Below are 20,376 nucleotides of genomic sequence, written 5' to 3' on the forward strand. Positions count from 1 at the left end.
AATATTCCCTTAACCACAGCCTCATAGTTCACTCTTGAGCCTCACAGACCTAAGTTTAATTCCTAGTTCTGCTACCTCCTAGCTTTGTGATGGACAAATCATTTAATCTCTCTGAGACAACCCAAGTTTTCTCTGCCATAAAACAGGCTTATTGATAGTGCTGAGCCCGTGGCATGTGACCAAGCCAGGAGATGATGTCCTTGAAATATTTTATATAGGGCTTGGAATACAGTGAGTGCACCATCATGCCATTTGCTGTCACCACAGCTGTGGGTGCGAGGGGTTCTCACACCAACAGCTGCCTGTGGGGATTTACAGCTCTGCCTCGGAGAATGCCATCTCTTGGCTCACTGTATGGGTATTGTGAGCTGTATGAGGTCATCTTGGTGAAGTGTCTCCAACAAGTGTGGTACCTGGTAAGACCCCACCAATAATCGCTGTAAGTGGTGGAGATTGCCCCGTTAGCACTGTACACAGCATTCTTCATGCTCTGTTGAAAGGTTTGGTTTCATTTGTCTCTCTCCGTAGGTCAAGAGCTTCTTGAGGGCAGGAACTTACTGCATGGTAAACCCTGAGGAGCCTGTCCTCCAGTGCAGCTCTAGACCTGCCCCTCTCTCCATCCCCAGCCTTGACTTGGCTGCACTGAGGCTGTGAGGGCTGAGTTCTTTGCCTCTCTTCTTCGCAGTAACAAGAAGAATCCCAAAAGCCTGGTGAACCGGCTTCCTCTTTCCTGTTGCCCCTTCTTCTCTGCCTGTTCCATCCTTAGCCTTCAAACCCATTAGGGTCTCCCCTATCTTGAACACCTCAAGTGTGGCACGTGACAATTGGAGTCCAAGTCATTGACCTGCTGGTTATTTGACAGGGACTTTCTGAGTGCCTACTTGAGGTCAGCCACTGTGCTATAAGATAGAGTGACATGGTGCACAAGAAAAGGGCTCTGCTCTCATGGAGCTTACAGTCTAGTGAGAGAGATGGACTGTGATGATACAATTCTAAAACACAGTGTGTAATTAGGAATATGCTAAATGTGTCAAGAGAAGCTCCCGGGGGGGGGGGGCAGTGGCTCATGCCTGTAATCTCAGCACTTTGGGAGGCCAAAGTGAGAGGATCCCTTGAAGCCAGGAGTTCAAGACCAGCCTGGGCAACAAAGCAAGACCCTTAGCTCTGCAAAAAATAAAAAATAAATGAAAAATAGAAACAACAAAGAGAAGCCCTGAAGAACAAGTACAAGGTGCCATGAAAGAGAAGAGTGGTTGAACTTGACTTCCTTTGGTGGGGGGCAGGACGAAGGGCTCCCATTAGGAAATGACACCTGATCTGAGGCTAGAAGGATTCATAGGTATGAATGAGGCGAGGGAGAGGGGTAGACAGAGCTGCCAGTGGGGAGACCCCTTCATGCATTTGAGTGGCTTTCAGATAGCTTGCAAGGTGAGTCCTGGGGACAAGGGAAGGATGGATTCAACATACAGGAAAAGCAGTGAGGAAACAGCCCTGCATTTCTTTGGGGACTGGGCTTCACAGAGGAGGGACATTTCAATAGAAGGGAAGGAAGGAATAGGGGTTTGCTAGGGAGGCAGGCATGTCAGCAAATGCAAAGGCATGAAACTGGAAGACACATCGCATGTTCAGAGACCAGTGTCCTCTCCTGTGGAGTTCAGCCCTGACTGACACTGTGGCTCCATAGTGTCCTGACTTCTGTGACTTTCCTGCCCTGCAGGCTGCAGCATGCCAGGACTTCAGGCTCCTCTGCAGATTGCCAGCTGCTCCATCCTCCTGTCTCACCCAGGCTTTTAGCCGCCTCAAGGGAGTTCATCTCCCTTGACCCACCCTGGGCCCACATTCAGCCGCATCATAGCTGAGCTGAGCTCACTTCTTGTCCCGGCAGCAGCCCTGCCTAGCAGGGTCCTACACCTGCCTCTCTGCCCATCCATGGCCTTTTGGTGGGTCCACTTCCTCCTGACTTGGCTGCACTGAGGCTGTGAGGGCTGAGTTCTTTGCATCTCTTCAGGAAGAAGAAGAAGAGTCCCAAAGGCCTGGTGAACCAGCTTCCTCTTTCCTGTTGCTCCTCCTTCTCTGCCTGTTCCGTCCTCAGCCTTCAGACCCATCAGGGTCTCCCCTATCTTGAACACTTCGTCACCACCATGCTTCTGAGTTCATTGTGCAGAACATACCAAGTGCCTCCCTCTTCTCCACACCTGCCCCCACCACAGCAACCCTGATGGCTAAATCCTCAGCTACTCTCTCTCTGTAGATTTTGGGGATGTTGACCACCTCCTTCCTTCTGCACTCTTCTCCTTTCACCTCAGCTGATTGCTGGGCTTCCTCACCCTTGGCTTTCTCATGAGTACTTCCACATTGCAGGAGCCCACACGTCTATGCACTTACGCTCCCTCGTGCCTTTTCTGGCACCATCATCTCTCAGCTTCCCCGCGGCAGTGCCTGCTCATGGGCGTTCTTGCCTGTTCTTTTCTCCTTCCCACTTCCTTGTGCCTCAACCCCAAATTAGTCTTTTAAAATCATGACTTACGGAACAGTCATACTTTTTTTTGCTCTAACCAGGCTCATTCACTCATTGTCCCCTGAACACGATTAGACCTTTGCTTATGCTGTTCCCACGCCTGAGAATCCTCTGTTCTTTGTCAACGTGCGAACCCATGCCAACCTACTGGGATTTCCCCTCTGGGATGAGACACGTTTATTTGTTTGTTTGTGAGGAGGATCTTTCTCACTGGTACTCACAGTGAGTCAGCAAACATGTACTGAGCTCCTAACATGTATCTTGCTATTCAGAAGTTTCTAGTAGGTTTGAGGAGATGGACAGATGTAAAGAATGCCAAAAAAGAAATGGCATTCCTGGCTGGAGAATACATATATATTTCTTTTTATTAACTATTATATGTTGTGTATACATACACACACATACATGTGTGTGCGTATGTATATCGTAAACTCCTCTTTGATAGTTTACCCACAAGCTAGGCCTGTGTGTACACCATAGGTTTGTTAATCATTCTTGCCAGTGTCATTTTCACCACCCACTCAATTCTTGATTATGATAAAAAGAGTTTTGCTGAGATAAAGCTTAGGCTTTCAGAACTTGCTATTAATTCCCTGGATAGTGCCCACCCTTAAAAAACACGGTCTGCTAATTTCTGATAGTTGCTCAGTGCAGGCTATGAGTGTTTTGTATCTGTTAGAAAGAATGTGTTAAGATTGAATCTCTTTGAAATGAGACCCAAAACATGGCCAGTCTTGCTGTTGTGATGCCATGTATAATTTACAAGGAAGAATGTGCTTTCATAATTCTGGGGGAAAACACTTACAAAACTCTTTATTACTGTACATATTATGATTTTTAAAACTCTTTGGGAAGAATTAGAATTATAAACATATAGTAGCTGCTTAGGTTTTCCCATTGGGGGATATTTACATGTAGAGAAATGGCATAATTACATTTTCTCTTTTTGAAGTCAGCTGGGTTGTGTTAACTCTGAGAAATTCAACACGAGAGCCAGTGAATTTTAGAAACTGACACTGGTTGAGGGCAGACCTAGCTTTAGTTTAATGGAAAGAATTCTGCTTTTGAAATGAGGGACCTGGGTGTGAGGTGGGATTTAATAAGAAGAAAGCATTGGACCTATTGTTTCCTCTCTTTCCCAGTCAGGGATACTGTGGGAAATAAAAAGAGTTAGGAAATGGTACACAGTCCCACGTAAATGTGAGGTTATTGTCAGTTTTATTTGTGACACTTAAATGCTATTTTAAAAAATTACAAAATATGTATTACTGAACATGTGGGAAATATTATTTTAATGTAGAGAAAAGAAAAATACAGAAAATATGGATTTTTAAAACAAAACAGGAATGATTTTATAGGTAGTGCCTTGGAACCTACTTTTCTGACTTGAAGGTAAGTCACAAACTCCCCTCAAATGATTTGAGGAATTGATTTTAAAGGGCTGCATAGCATTCTGTAATAGGATGTATTTAACCAATTTCTAGGCTTAAGTTGTTTGACTTTTTTTTTCCTATTCAAAATAATTTGTTAGCATTATTACAGGTAGGATAAATGGCTAAAATGAAATTACACATCAAAGGTACAGATAACTCTAGGTGTTTTGATCCATCCACCCTACCAACTTATCTGCCCAGAAATGCCATACCAACTTACACCCCCACATTCTGGTCATTTGCCAACATCTTTTCTAATCCTGAGTCGTTAGTTTAAAAGACACATAATTTTTTAAGTGTTTCTCAGTTGCTAGACCTCCCCCAAAAATCGATTCCTATTTTCATTTGTATTGCTTTGATCACTTGTGAGGCTGAACGTCTTTTCTTTGTTTGGCAAGCTGTAATCCTTCCTCTGTAAATTGCCATTGGTGTCCCTTGTACTCAGAGGCCTTGTTCAACACTCTGCTCTTGCATCGAATTGCCACGGCATTAGTCACTAATGGTTCATTAAGCTGTGTTATGTCCTCTTGGATCAGACCTTTAAACTGTTCATTTGTCCAAAAATAAATGTTTATTGGATAAATGCTAAATGAATCATAATGCAGTAACTTGGATGGCCATAGAGCCAAGAGCTAATGGCTGTTATCCCCAGGAGCGGCAGGACATGGCTTCATCCATCACTCTACCCAATATATTTTTTAAGTATACTAGGTGTGTATTAGGCCTTAGTTCCTACTCTCAAGAATGTTTGTCTAAAGAGTTTATTTATTTTTATTTTTGAGATGGAGTCTCGCTCTGTCACCCAGGCTGCAGTGCAGAGGCGCAATTTCGGCTCACTGCAACCTCTGCCTCCCGGTTCAAGCAATTCTTCTGCCTCAGCCTCCCAAGTAGCTGAGACTAGAGGCACATGCCACCATGCCCAGCTAATTCTTGTATTTTTAGTAGAGATGGGATTTCACTATATTGGCCAGGCTAGTCTCAAATTCCTGAGCTTGTGATCCGCCCACCTTGGCCTCCCAAAGTGCTGGGGTTACAGGCAACAGCCACTGTGCCTGGCCACCCAATGTTTTTTAAGTGTGCTAGGCTATATATTAGGCTTTAGTTCCTGCTCTCAAGAATGTTGGCCTAAAGAAGAGTTTTGTTTTTTTTTTGTTAATACCTTTTTGTTTTATTTGAGACGGAGTCATCTCACTCTGTCGCCGGGCTGGAATGCAGTGGTGCAGCCTGCTCACTGCAACCTTCGCCTCCTGGGTTCAAGCGATTCTCCTGCCTCAGCCTCCCAAGTAGCTGGGACTACAGGTGCGTGTCACCATACCCAGCTGATTTTTGTATTTTTGGTAGAGACCGGGTTTCACCATGTTGGCCAGGATGGTCTCGATCTCTTGACCTTGCGATTTGTCTGCCTCGGCCTCCCAAAGTGCTGGGATTATAGGCGTGAGCCACCGTGCCCGGCCTAAAGAAGACTTTATAATACAGTGTGTGAACTCAGTAAAGGAAATCCTTTTGAACAGAAGGCCATCTTTGAGAGGGGGTATTTTTGACCCATAGAAAGTGCTCATGCTTTCATGAAAGTAGCAGAAGCGTCCCAGCCCACATGATTTCTAAGGCGTATCCCTTTTCTCCTTGCATGCTTCCTTGGGGAGGTAAATTTCAGCAACCAACAGATCAAATCCAGTTTGTAGTAAATAAAATGGAACCTCCTCTAGAGCTCTTTCTTCTTCATATTATTATTATTTTAAATATTGAAGGGCTCTCACTGTGTTGTCCAGGCTGGTCATGAACTCTTGGCCTCAAACTATCCTTCTGCCTCAGCCTCCCAAAGTGCTGGGATTACAGGCATGAACCACCATGCCTAGCATGATCTCTGGCTTCTCTGAAAAACCAAGTTTGAAAATCACTGTTGGAGTTGCACATGTGAGCACTTTAAGGCCAACCTGACCCAGGGCCTTATCTCAGCTCTTCCACTAAACAGTCTTGGGCTCCTTACTTACCTTCTCTAGTTCTCGGTTCCCTATGATTTAAAATAGATAAATAAATTGCCACACAAGAGTTTTAGTAAGGATCAGTCAAGATGATGATTTAAATTGTTATTAAAATCATATAAGTTTATCAATAAGGAAGTCTAGCTGGTTGGTTATGACAAAAGATTGTACAAGGTGGCCTTTTCTTTGACAAATTTACTACAGCCTGGATCTGTCTGGACCTTAGTTTTAGACATCTGAAACTTGATTTTATTTTTTCGTTGAGAGTGATCAGTCTCTCAGGGATGCAGTCAACTGAACCAAGTTCTCAGGAGACTGTTCTATAAGCCAAAACCAAGATAGCTTATCAAGTCTGGACAGTTGTTAAATAGACGGAGACCATAATACTCACATCACAGGTCAGCTTTTCTCTCCAAGTGTGGCTCTCTGAGAGCCAGATTGTAATTTGTGCTTGTTAGATGAGCTGGGATTACAGCAGAGCGACTCAGTTGATCATAAGCAGCCAACCCCCACCCCTCACCACCCTAGCTAAGAGAGCTTGATGACCTTGGCAGCTTTCAGGTTTAGTCTTGCTTACATGACCATCCAGGGACTGAGGTCCCAGCCCCTCGGGAGAGGGCTTCAAAGGGCACTTCCAGTGCTTGCCTCTAAAGCTGTCATTTTCTTCTTGGTTCTGTAATGACCACTTTTTTCTTTTTTCCTATTTGACACATTGTCTGGATGTGGTAATGGCTTTAAACTGGCTAACTTCGTTCCCACTAAGTCTTGCTCTCATTCTGGAGTGGAGTCTCTGAGACATTTTGCATGTGTTCACTTGCACATTGGTTCTCTCATTCATTTCTCTGAGATCAGTCTCATTTCCATAGTGTCCTAGAGTAGGTGGGTAGTAGGAGGTTTGTACCTCACTGATCTCTCTACCCCATGACCCATCTGCAAAATTCTCACCTTAAGCAATGGTCTGGGATATGAAGCCCACCCACAGGGATAACATCCCCAGCAACACACACATTCTCTCTCAGTGTTTCCAGGGAGCTGGCAGCAAGCTCAAGGAACTCCTGCTTCTCCAAGGGGCCTTGAACATGTTTGTAAACACGCTCAAAGCCACCAGCCCTGTGGCTGTGCTAGACAGTACCTTTTTCCAGTGAACCTTCTCTGCCAGATCCTGTATTCTGTCATTTAGAGTCTGCAAGTGGTAGTCCTGTGAATTACGTTTCCTCTGGGACATAGCATTTTGCCCAGGGAAAGTGTGGCTGAGATGACTTTTTATTCTGTTTCACATGGCTGGAAAGCATGTGTCCTCATACTTTAATTGCCACTCCTTCAGCCCTTCACCTGTGTCCCTCGGAAGCAGCTTGCGTCCCACAGGGGAGACTCGCCACTCTGACAGCTGGATGCTTTGATGTGTCAGAGTCACCCTGACTTACAGAGGGGAGCACAGGAGGTGTGGGAGCCCCAAGGCGGAAAATGCCCTCCCTCTTAGCCATAGCATTTTGGAGGGGGCATGGGAGTGGCTGGCTTCCTGAAATCTGAAGGACACAGAGGTTTGAGGGTGGTAAGTTTATTCTGACCACAGAGCTTCATAGACACCCACTCTCCCCACTGCCCACCTTATGGTTCACCCGTGGTCCTCATCAGTTCCTTGCCCAGCAGGCTTTCAGCAGCACAGGACACACCACAAGGTCTCTGCTGTGGTTTGGGTTCCTGCCTTCTCTTGTGCAAGAGAGAATGAGGGGTGCAAAAGGGGTGGTGGGTATGGGGGCAAGAGAGGGGGCTACAGCCAGACTGACTGCTGATGAGCGCTGCAAGGGGGTTGATGAAAGAAGCCTCCCCATGCCTGGAGAGACCTACTCTGTTACAACACCCTTTTACCACACCCTTCAGTTAGTCTGCATCTGCTACTCCCCACATATGGATTATTAAATGTTTATGGCTATTACAATGAATTAACATTAAATAAACGAAAGGCTCAATTCCTTGGTCACACTAGCCACATTTCAAGTACTCCATAGCCCACATATGGCTAATGGCTACCATATCAGATACTGATGATATAGGACATTTCTGTCATCACCAAAGTTATATTGGATAACACTGCTCTGGAACAGGGCAGGGGACTATTGGCTCTACAAAAGAAGCCATTTTTGGATTCCATTAACACTAGAAGAGTTTTATAAGCATTGAATTCATCTAAAACTGGCCTAGTAGCTTCTGATGGCTATATTATTTGTATAAATTGGAGGCTGTTTTTCTCTGAAGGCACGATCTCTGTGACATCTCTCCTTCCCCCTAATAAAAGAATCAAGTTCAAAACATGGAAAAAGCTTGAAAAAATCTCAGGCATGTGAAGCAAGGACCCAGAACCCTCAGTCCCTCATAGGACTTCTTGCCACTGTCACCTGGTCCTTTAGGTGGTATTTGTCCTCTAGGGATTTTGACCGAAGTTCCTGATTTAGTCATCAAAGTTGGAGTTTTTCAGAAAATAGGACAATCATAAAAATACATGAAATTAGTTATTTTAGAATGAAGATTTTATTCATTCATTTACTGAATGCTTACTATGTGTCAGGCAGAGCCCGGATTCACCAGCACCTGACACAGGGCCTGGAACATAGTAGATATTCAATAAATATTTATCAAATGAATGAATAAATTACTCACCCTGAAACAAATCCACTAAGCTATTCAGCCTGCCGTTCCTTTTTGTTTCCTGTGACTGTTGTGGAGGTCCTTGGCCCAGCAACTCAGAATAGCACCTAGGAGGCAGCTTGGATTGACTGTGTCAATTGGATTCTTCTGGCTATTGAAGCTGGTTCTGTATTTAAATATGGTTGTCTTAACGGTTCTCCAGAGAAACAGAACCAACAGAGGTTGTGTGTGGACAGAAAAAGGGAGAGGAAGAGGGAAATTGAGTTTAAGGAATTGGCTTATGCAGTTATAGTGTCTGGAAAGTCTAAAATCTGTAGGGTGGGCTGGCAGGCTGGAGACCCAGGGAAGAGTTGATGTTGCAGTTCAAGACTATCTGCTGGCAGAATTCCCCCTTTTGTAGGAGAGGTTAGTCTTTCTCTCTTAAGGCCTTCAAATAATTGGATGAGGCCCACCAACATTATGGAGGCTCATCTGCTTTACTCAGTCTACTGACATAAATGTTAGTCTCATCTACAAAAATGCCTTCAGAGAAACCTCTAGCATAATGTTTGACCTACCATCTGGATGCAATGGCCTCAGCCACATTGACACATAAAATTAACCGCTCTGGTAGTCGTATCTTACCTACCCTTGGTGGCGATGAGTTGTAATTGAAGGAGACCTGTTTCCTGACCACACTGAGCGCGCATGTTTTTCCTTGTCTGGCTCTTTCTCCAGGATGATCCTGCCCCCTCCCTTTGGAGAGCTAGATGGCCTCAGATACATAGAATTTCACCTCTTGCAGACACGTTTCTCTGCATGCCTTTCTTCTGTTTAATGAGTGTTCATTATTCCTCAAAGCCCACCTCCCCACTTGTTTGTATAAGCCCTTGAGCCCAGTTTTCCTTGGCAATGTATTCCTGAGTGGGGGTAACACCTCTCAGCTGCTTTGAGTAGTTTCTTCTACATCCTGCAGCTAGAAGGAGGCCCACAATGGACTGGAAATATCACAGGTTTGGACTCAGATTTAGATTTCAACCTCGGTTCTATTGCTGGCTGACTCTAACTGCTCAGAATCTCAGCCATCTCATCTGTAAAATGGTATGCTAGTTTATTTCATGGTACCCTTGGTAGCACTTCTCATTCAGTTTCAGAATTTCCTCCCTATCTCCTTGTCCTTGTTTTGTTTTGTTTTGCTTTGCTTTTAGAAATAGGTTCTGCTATGTTAGCTGAGATCAAGTGATTCTCCCACCTCAGCTCCCGGGTAGCTAGGACTGTGGGCGTAAGCTACCACACCCAGCTGCCTCTTTGCTTTTGAGGACAGAATTATGTTTTATTTACCACTGTGTAAATAGAACAGCCAGAATACAGTAGATGCTCATGAAATAGCTATTCAATGTTAAGTGAATTTATTCACTAAGGGGGTGATGTGGGCAGAGGTAATGTACGTAGCAGGTGCTTTACACATAGGATTCTCTCCCACTGTTGATGGCTGCTTGTTAATGTCCCTTTTCCAGGCCTTATCTCACTTGTGGTGCTGCCAGTCTTTTTTTGAAAAAATTTCACTGTGCTCTGGCAGCATCACAGGTGAGAGAAGGCCTGGAAAAGGGATCTACCTTAACATGAGATCTACCTTCTTTTTAAGTCTGCAATACATTATCATTGACTATAGTTACAATGTTGTACGGCAGATCTCTAGTGCTTATTCATCTTAATTGAAACTTTATGCCCTTTTATTAGTAATGGCCCATCCCCCCCCCCCCCCCCGGCTGGCAACTGCTGTTCCAGTCTTTGGTGGTATGCATTTGACTGTTTTAGATACCTCACATAAGTGGAATCTTGCAGTATGTATCCTTCTGTGACTGGTTTACATCACTTAGCATAATGTCCTCAGATTCATCCACATTGCCACATTATGAGATTTCCTTCTTTTTTAAGGCTGAGTAATATTCCATTATATGTACATATCACATCTTATTTTTTCCATTTATCTGTCCATGGGCATTTACCTTATTTCCACATCTTGGCTTTTGTGAACAGTGCTGTAGTGAACTTGGGAGTGTTGTCTCTTTGAGATTCTGATTTCTGTTCTTTTGGATAACTACCTGGAAGTAGGATTGCTGGAGCATATGGTGAAGGCCTCCAGTCTTATCTCAACTGCATGGTAGGGAAGACTGACATACTATGAGATCAGTGGATATTCGATTTTTAAATTTTCTCTGTCTTGCTTTGTGTTTCTGCTACTTTTTTTTTGCATGTCAGATGGCTCCCTTCCTAGTCATTGCTTTATACAACAGGAAGTTTGTTTCGTGACTGAGGTGCCCAAATGTTAGAGCTACAGAGGAGTAGGTAGCGGTAAGCAGGGCGTTTTCTCCCGTGTTCTGTGTTAACACTTTAAATATTTCAATAGGTCAAAGGTTGGTGTTCCTTTTATTCCAAAAACCTGGTGATATGTTGTTAATCACAGCAAAGTTTAAGGATCCCAGCTTTACCTCGGTGTTGTATTTAACAAAAAATGAGCAGTCAGTTGTGACTCCCCCTCTCCCCCCCCCAACAAACTGGTGCAGTTTAGCGCTGATGGAATTTATCTGTCTGGCAGATCAGCAGCCGAAGATAATTTTAATTACACCTGTCACCCTCGGCCGCACTCTCTCATTCTGTGCTAACCTTATCAGGGTAGCGATACCTGTGCTGCCGGGTTTTGCTGTTCAAAAGCCAAAGTTTTCTTCCTTGTCATTTAAGGAACTGCCTGGTACTAGAATTTCAGAGAGAAGGCACCGTATTAATATAAAGTGACTTAATAGGAAGTACAAGCTATTAGGTTGCATGTCTGGCTAAGAAGATCTTCTGTAGACTTCCTGAAATAGCAAAGGGTGCAAGTGTTAAAGTTAGCCAAAAATACTATATTGTCACTTGCTAATTAGATCCAGTTTCACCATGTAGTCTGCTATGGTTATGTGAATTTTACTACCTTTATTTGCATTGTGCTATAGAAGCAGTTCTTGCTAATGATACTCAATGACTTTTGAGGGGAGCAGTCTTAAAAGAGACAAATCAGCTCGGTTCTCCTTCATTTCAGAGAGCGGAAAAGATGAAGGGACAGGGGAAGAAAATCACTTAGACTGACAAAGAATTGGCATTTCCTCTGTTGTGATAATTAGAGTATTGAACATGTCTGAGCATCGCATTGCAGATGAAAGGATGCCTTCCTCACGGCACCTTCTGTCCATCGGTAGCACAATTTGATTCTCATTTCCTCATCTATTATTCGAGTCCCAGTCTGGTACATAAGTCACACTTTTCATGTCACTTCTCTCAGAGCATGTTTTATGTGTTGCAGACTTTAGAAGTACGGTAATAGTTAGCCTGTCACACCCTGCCTTCAAATATGTCCCTAGTGCCTGCCAAGCAATGACTACCAGAATATGTTTTCAAGATGTCACTGTAGGGGCACCCAGTCCTCTGGCCAAAATCTAGTCCCTACTCTCTGCTGGGGGAGCTGGTTGGAAGTGAAGCCAGTCCTTCTGTTTCTATTGAGATCTATTTTTTACATTACCAAAATAAGTCACTTTATTCAACTTAGCAACCAAGTGCTCTCAATGATTACTAAGAAATTACTATATACCAGTCAAGGCTCTAAGTACTCTATCTGTTAATTCATTTAACTGAATCCTCTTAAAAGCCCTGTGATGTGAGATAGATACTACTCTTAGTTCCATTGTTAGGATGAAGACATTGAGGCATAGAAAGCATACACGTTGTCCCAGGTGACAAAGAAAGCAAGAAGCAGAGCCAGGATCCAAACTCAAGCAGTGGAGCTCCAGCCTTGATGCTTGTATCCACTTTAGGCTGTGCTGCCTCTCTTATTTGCCAGGCTTTGCTATCTGGGAATCAGAACCAAGGTTAAGGAATGGGAAAGAAAGAACAAACTCAGAGAAAAGTGAAGCCAAGTGGTCCCTCGTGTGAGTTGCAGACACAGTGGTTGTGTTCCCAGCCAATGAGCAGTGGAAAATTCTGTCTGTGGCTCATATGGAAATGGAGGTCCGGAAGAGAATGGTGGCCACTCAAATGTTAGCCCTAACAACTGTAATACCAGCGTCAGTAGCTGCCCTTTTTTGTTTTCTGTCTATGATCTGACTTTCATGCAGTATATCCTATGCTTGAAAAACCTTGAGACATATACATTGACATAAATCTACACTTTTTTTCACTTAGAGAAATTGAAGTTCACAGAGCTTAACCAGGCACACAGCTACTTAGTAGCAGGGCTTCATTGTACATCCTGGGATTCTGGAATGAGTTTAATATTCTATATCCTCTTTCCTCTACTTGCCTTAAGGGAGCTTAAAATCATAGTTTGTTTCAGTTACCTCTTGCTGTGTAACAATCTGCCCCATCTTGGTGACAAGATAATAACAAATTACTTATCATCAGTATCTAGGATGGTTCTTCAGGTCAATTGGGGTGGTTTGCACTTGGGGTCTCTTGTGTGGTTGCAGTAAGATAGTGCCCTGGGCTGGAGTGATATTGAAAGCATTCTTCTGTGTTTGGCATTGAAACTGGCTGTCAGCTAGTACATCAGGTGGGGCTGTTGGCTGGAACACCCACTTGTGGTCTCTTGGGCTTCCTCAGAGTTTGGCAGCCAGTTCCCAGAGTAAGTGCCCAGAGACAGGCAGAGCTAGCAATGTGGTGTGGAAGGGAGAAGTTGGAGCAGAGGGGAGGCTCTATCACCTTTAATGACCTAAACTGGCCATTCATAGTGCACCAGTCCTTCCACACTCTGTAGGTAGGTCACAAAGCTCTGTCCAAGTAAAAGGAGGGAACAGAGAGACTCCATCTCTCTAACAAGTTGTGTCCAGGTCACATTATAAGGAAAAGCATATTTTGGAAATATAATCTGCCAGTTCTTTCCAAAAATTTGTTTTCTTTTAGAGCTAAAACTTCTGCATCAAGCAAACATTTCTGTCGGCATATATATTTCTCTTTAAGCTTGTTATTGATATCAATTCTTTTCTCAGTGAAACATGTGGGTATTAGAAAATTAACTGCACCTTGAGCAGTGCCAGTCAATGGAAAATATCATTGTCTTCATCTAAAGCAAAGCATAATTGAGAGGTAATTCCAGGGATGTTGAACAACCAGACTAATTTGTAGAATAACTGCATTTCATTTTGGTGTTTTCTAGTTAACAGAAAGATGTTCCCTCATGGCTGGCACGTTATTGTGAATACAGTTAGGCTCTGAACTACCTTAATGAAACACTTATAGCTAGCATATTTATTTTTGATCTGTTAGAATTTTTATTTAATGTAAAATAGGTAATCCTTTTAAATCTATGAATGTATATAAGGAATAAACAGTGACAATACAAAGAACACCAGCAATTTCGGTTATTGCCATTAACTTTCAAGTTACCTTGTGTCACCCCCTGACCCATCCTCTCTCCTCCCTGCTTTGTGGCAACTATCATATTGACTTCTGTGTTTATTGCTGCATTAATTTTCTTTATAGTTTGGCACATATTTGCAACCCTTAATGATATTTTGTTCAGTTTTGCTTGCTTTAGAACATTTTTGTAGTTGGAATCATATCGTATTCTTTCACTCAATGCTGCCTTCCCAAAATTTATCTATGCTGCTGCATGTAGCTAAATCTCAATCACTGTTCTATAGTATTTGCTGTTACATAGCTTTCAACATTGTAAACAAGAACATATGTTTTTGATGGGCATTTCCTTTTTCCAGTTTTCCCCATCATAAGCAATGCTGATATTCACATTCTTACTCTTCTCTGGGTATACATATGCAAATGTTTTTATGCAGGGCATATACCTAGGAATGAAATTACTGAGGAATAACAAATGCTTGTTTTCAACTTTATAAGAAATGACAAATCGTATTCCACAGTGATTGTTCCATTTATGCTTGTACCACGAGGATATGAAAGTTCTGGTTATTTCATATCCTCACCAAAACTTTTCTGTGTTTTAGGCTGTTTTTAACTTTTGCCTGCCTGGTATGCGTGAAATGGGATCTTTCTGGTTTCCTTTGGCATTTATGGGCCTCTTTGCTTACATTTATTGGTCATTCTGGCTTTCTTATTTATTCAGTCCCTGTTCATGTCTCTTGTTGATTTTTGTATTAGGTTGTCTTTTTAAAAATTTATTCATAGAATTATTCTTCTATTCTGGATACTAATCTCTTTTCAGTTGTGTGTTCTAAATATCCTCTCCCAGTTTGCGGGCTGCTTCTTTTTACTCTTTGTAATGCCTTTTAATACAAAGAAATCTTAATTTTATGCCATTCAATTTTTCAGTCTTTTGTGTCCTCCTTTAAAAATCCTTTCCTATCTTACTTGAACAATCCTTCCCTACCTTGAAGTCACAAACATATTCTATTATATTTTCTTCTGAATGACTTTTGTATCATGAAGTGCATATATTTTAGGAAGACTGCATTCCTGGTGATGTGAACCTCTTATCATTGTGTTTTGATTCTGTTTTTGGTAGTCTTTTTTGAATTTTGATAATTAAGAATTCTGATATTAAAAGTCTGATAATATAGTCACTGCCACTCTCTTAGTATGTGCCTAGAATATCTTTTAAAATTTTTATCCTTTTGTATTTAATATTTCTTTATCCTTTTTTCTTGGTTGCCTGATAACGGCAATCAGCTAGGTTTTCTTTTTTTCATTCTGGTGTAATTTAACCCACATAGATTTATGGAAATTCCACTCTCATTAATATTATCTGCTTTTTATCTCTTTTTTTTTTTCTAATTTTCACTTTTTTTCCTTGTTTTATATTTATCAGTCTTGAAGATAGCTACCCTATTCCTATTCTCTTGGTTAGTAATCCAGAGATTTTGGCATGTGTACTTTACCTATCACAGCCTAAATTTAATCAGCATCTCTGCCTTCTTCCCAGACAATACAAGGAAGAACCTTGGGATACTTTAGCTCTAACTTCTATGGCATTGTTGGTATGGGTTTGTGTTTTACATTTTCTAACTTCCAAGATATTATCATTATTTTATATAGTTCCTGTTTTGCTTGACTTTACCTTCATATTTTCCTTTTTGTCTGTCGTTCCTTTTTTTACACTTCCGAAGTCTTGTCTGCAGGCACTTTTCTTCTGTCTGAAGTACAGTATATTTTTACAGAAATTCCTATAATGAGGGTCTGTTGGTTGCATAATATCTATTTTTGTTTGTATCACAATGCCTTTATTTTCCTGTCATTCTAAGTACAACCTAGGCAAATAGCAATCATTGAAAGAAAAGATTGAGGCACAATGATAATCTTTACTGCATTGTTTATGAAAGGCCAAAACAAAAGCTGAGTAAAAAACCTACATATTCAATAAGAGGGGAGTGGTTAGCTATACAAATATGACATCATATTTTACAACCCTAAATTATGTTTTAAAAGGTAATGTGATAGTGTAGGAATACACTCGCAATACAATACTAAGTGAAAAAGAGCAAGGCACTAAACTAAACATGATACATGCCCATAAACACCTCGAGAAAACTCTAGGAAAGGTATAGCAGAAGGTTAAAATATTTCTCAGGTGTTGAAGTGATAGGTGATTTGATTTTCATTTTTATACTTTTCGATATTTTATAAACTTTCAGCACAAGAAAGTACAGGTATAGCATTTATAATTAAAAACCAGTAATTTATTTTACAAATTACCCATAATCAAAATGATTTTAAGGAAGACTGGATTGTTTACATTCACATCTGACCCTGGCAGTGTATGAGTAGAAGTTATATTTTTAATGTCTGCCAATTTTATAAGTACACTACAGTATTTTATTATTTCCATTTACTTTTTTATTACTATTGAGGTGAAATGCTTTTGTGTGCGTGTGTATGTGTGTGTGTATTTATTGGCTATTTGTATTTCTTCTCACTCAAGAGCATTTGCCCATTCTCTTTGTCGATTTTTCAATTACATTCTTAATGGTCTTCCTATTGATTTGAAAGAACTCTTTATATATTAAGAATATTGACTCTGCCTTTTTTCAAACTGTTTTCCAACTTTTCTTTTAACATCATTTATAGCAACTTAGTTGTTTCTTTTTTAAAATTCTAAAAATGATTCAGGTATACATTTTGAAAAAAAAAAAGGACTAATTACAAGCAAGGCAAAATATATATTCAAAAAAGATCCTAATATGCATTTGTACAATAAGGAGAGAAAAAGCAAATAAAGTATACCTCTAAAACAAATTTCAGAGAAAGAAGGAGAAGAGGGGCAGAACATTCTTCTAGAGTTTTTAACTAATGGGGGGCAGGGGTGATTTGCCTCTTCAGCCATTCCTCTGTGGATGTACATATTCATACTTTTGTATCACTACCTTCAGTGGTTATCATGTACCTTCCTGAGGGTTATAATAATTCATTGTCACTAGATGAGATACCTGAGGGAGGGGACAAGGTGAAAGGAAAGAAAGGCATCCACAAATTACAACTATTAATATATGCAGGGTAATGATTTGTATGTATTATAGTAGGAATTAGCCCAGTGATTGTTCCACGTTGATCAGAGTCCTGAGGTTTAGACCCGTGTCCACCTCTTCCTCCGTATCATCTGAGTGGTTCCCATTTATTTAGTCACGTCTTCCACAGAATAAACCCCCTTTTCTTTTCTATGCCAGGGTTTCTCAACCTGGGCACTCTTGCCATTTTGGGTGGGATGATTTTTCTGTGGTGGGGGCTGTCCTTTGCATTGCAAGATGTTAACAGCATCCCTGGTCTCTACCCACAAGATGCTGGTAGCACTGTTACAGTTGTGATGAACAAAAGTGTCTCCACATATTACCAAATGTCCCCTCGGGGGTAAAATTGACCCTGGTTGAGAACCACTGTTGCAGGCTAAATCTGACACGGGGCAACGAGTGGTAGAAGTTTCCTTCTAGGCTTTGGGGACTTTTAGATTGAATTGCAATTTGGAGAAGTTTCTGGCTTGATTTGCTTTGATGGAATCATAGCTGTTTGCCCATGGCCCTCTCTTCTTCCACAGCGTGGGGCTATTGTGCGTCTTTTAAGAAACATAAACCCTTCGTTTTTATACTCGATTTTATAAATTTTTTTTCTATTTTTCTTTTGTGGCTTTACTATATACAGAGCCCCTCTTTATTCATCTTTTAATAATTAGTACTGTTAGTTATTTTTACCCTAATCCTTTAATCCCTGTAAAACTTACATTGATGTGTTTTGTGAGGTGAAGCTTTAACTTTTTGCAACTTTTTTCTTTTAAAATAACAAATATAATGATGCCATTGGTTGAATAATTCTATTATGATGTCCTTTAGGACATTCATTATGTTATTACCTTTTCAGAGTCATGTATTCTGTTTTGTGGTTCTGTCTAAAGAATCATAAAATATTATAGTTTTTAATGATTAGCACAAAGATGCGATTTACATATTATTTGTTTACATGTATGCATAGCTAGGTGTTGAGAATAATGTGATTCAGAAATTTTGTCCTTGTTTTCTTTTATGACTTTTTAATTCATTTAAACTTTCCGCTTACTGTTTGACTCAGAAAAGAATATCAGCCTCAGCTTCTTTTACTTGGTTGCCAAAAGCAACTGTGTATGAAGCTCCTACCATGTCAAGGTACTGCCATAAGAGAGACAGAAATATAATGCTGTCTATAGTTGCTAAAGCCTTGTCTGGTAGGGAGGCAGACTCAAATCTGGAAGCCACATGTGCTGCCTCCTGTGGCCTAGTTGACTGTTTAATTCCCTACTCTGTGGGAGCTGAGGTCCCCCCTCCACATAAACAGCAGGCAGCCTTGAGAGCTCCTGCCACAGCAGGGCATGCGAAGCCTGGGAGGAGAACCTTGAGGGCCACAGGGTGCTGCGGGGCCTGGAGGACTTCCCAGTCAGCAGGAGGAGCTGCAGCGCGCCGGCCTCCACATGTACTTGAGCACATAGGAGTGGCCCAATGCCTGTACCCCAAACAAAGCCCCATTGTTCCTGGTTTCTCCTTCTTTACTCTCTACTAGGTTCCACTCCTTGGACCTCCCGCAGGACCATCTCGCAGCATTGTGAACGTGAGGCCATAGTAGGCTGCGGGTTTTTTTTTTTATTGTTTTGCTCTCTTAAAATACAGCAGATAGTTTTGGTCCTAGGCAACCTCATTTGATGCCTGAGCAACCTTTCTCTGCCCTAACTAAAACTCTAAGGTGGGTTAATTTGTTTCCTTCCAGAAGTCTAGAAAAATATGCCATGTCCCTGTGGTGAAAACTATGCAAGAGCTAGATGACTTCTTCATGTTTTCACTGCTAGACACCAGTTGGTGTTAAGATGACCCGTTTGATTTTTCCAACTTCTTATAATCTGGGTTCTTTTGGTATACAAGCCTGTTTCCCACAGAAAACTTACTGTTTGGTATAGAATTTATTTTCTAGGTCTTCTTATTTGGGAAATATTATTTGAATTTGAACTTATAAATGTATTGTCTATTTGGTTCTTCACTTGCAAAGAGTTCTATGTATGTAAGCCAGAGACTGAGTGTTCTAGGGATGTCCAGCTTGTTAAATACCCACTGCATGCTGTGCTCATGCTTGTGGTATTGCACGACCTGCATTTATTCTGCATGACAATGTGTGAGGTGGGAATATTATTTTTACCAGTATTCACATGAGCAAAATCTCAGCGCTCACAAGAGCACAGCAGCTTGGGAGGGATGTTCATGTTTGTAAAGGTCCAGATAGGAATGTGTAGGGATTTGTAAGTGGTCTGATTTTGTGATGAAAAGTGGCTTTTTTCCAGTGGGGCATTGATGCCCTGTTTCCATTACCCTTATCTGCCCTAGGCCTTCTTCAGTGAAGTTGACCTGCCTAACTCTAGCCATTTCCGTAGAAGTGTCCTTCAGACTCCAAATCTGGAAACCCCAATATGGACTGATTTCTCTTCTCCTTTCCTCCACACTTCTCTGTGCTGGCTGAGTTCCCTTCAAAGCTATCTGTCACTGGGCTCACTGTCACGTGCTTAGGTGCTAGAGCCTTCTTAAATGGCATCCTGATCTGGGGGATGTTAAAAGCAGTCCCATTCTGTAGCCACTCCCCCTGAACTGCCCCATGCCACCAGAGGGGTAGGCCACAGACATGTCTCAAAATAAATCTGTCACCTTGGGAGGCTTTGCATGCAGAAGGGCAGGACGGGATGTCCCGCTCTATAATCTATTACATGTATATGTGTGCACACAAACAGACCCCATTTTCTCCCATGCTGAGAACTGTCAAAGGGTGATAACACCAGAAGCAGGACCTTTTAGGGCTCTGACTGTACTTCCCTGCATCCTTCAGATTCCTTCAGGCTCCTGTTTGTGGAAGGAGAACCTTGTGGGAAAATGTGCCCTGATGTGAGTGTGAATGTGAACGTTAGCAGCACTAGCGTCTGAATCTCTGCTCTGCTCTTTAAAAAGCAGACCAATTTTACTTTCCCAAGACTAATGTGATAACCATGCTACAAATTCTTTTCCACACCTACCTAAGCCACCTCTTGGTAAAAGTAGAAAAATGAGGTTTCAGAATTTTCTTTTACCCAGACCCTTTTTGAATTAGCTCCAGCCTAATTTAACAGGAGAGAATCTGTCTATCCTGGAAAAGTCAACTCCAAACAGGCTTGACCTTTGTTCACCCTGCTGAAATTCATGGTAAGCCCCCACGGGGTACAGAATAACTGTCAGATAAATCGGGGGCTTCTGCTGGAGTCATTGGGGGTTTTCACATGATTACACAGATTAAAAAAGCAAAACAAACTAAATAAAAGATGATGTATTCTGACCCTCTCAGGGAT

At 41.8% G+C, this 20,376-nt stretch overlaps 1 protein-coding gene across 2 annotated transcripts in view; it reads left to right on the top strand.

Moving 5' to 3' along the window:
* The window catches only part of SPOCK1 (SPARC (osteonectin), cwcv and kazal like domains proteoglycan 1), a 525,291-nt gene that overhangs the window by 467,935 nt on the left and 36,980 nt on the right, over window positions 1–20,376 (top strand). The window lies entirely within an intron of this gene.

This window comes from Cebus imitator, unplaced genomic scaffold (assembly GCF_001604975.1).
Source record: "Cebus imitator isolate Cc_AM_T3 unplaced genomic scaffold, Cebus_imitator-1.0 Scaffold274, whole genome shotgun sequence".
NCBI classification, from domain to species: Eukaryota; Metazoa; Chordata; class Mammalia; order Primates; family Cebidae; genus Cebus; species Cebus imitator.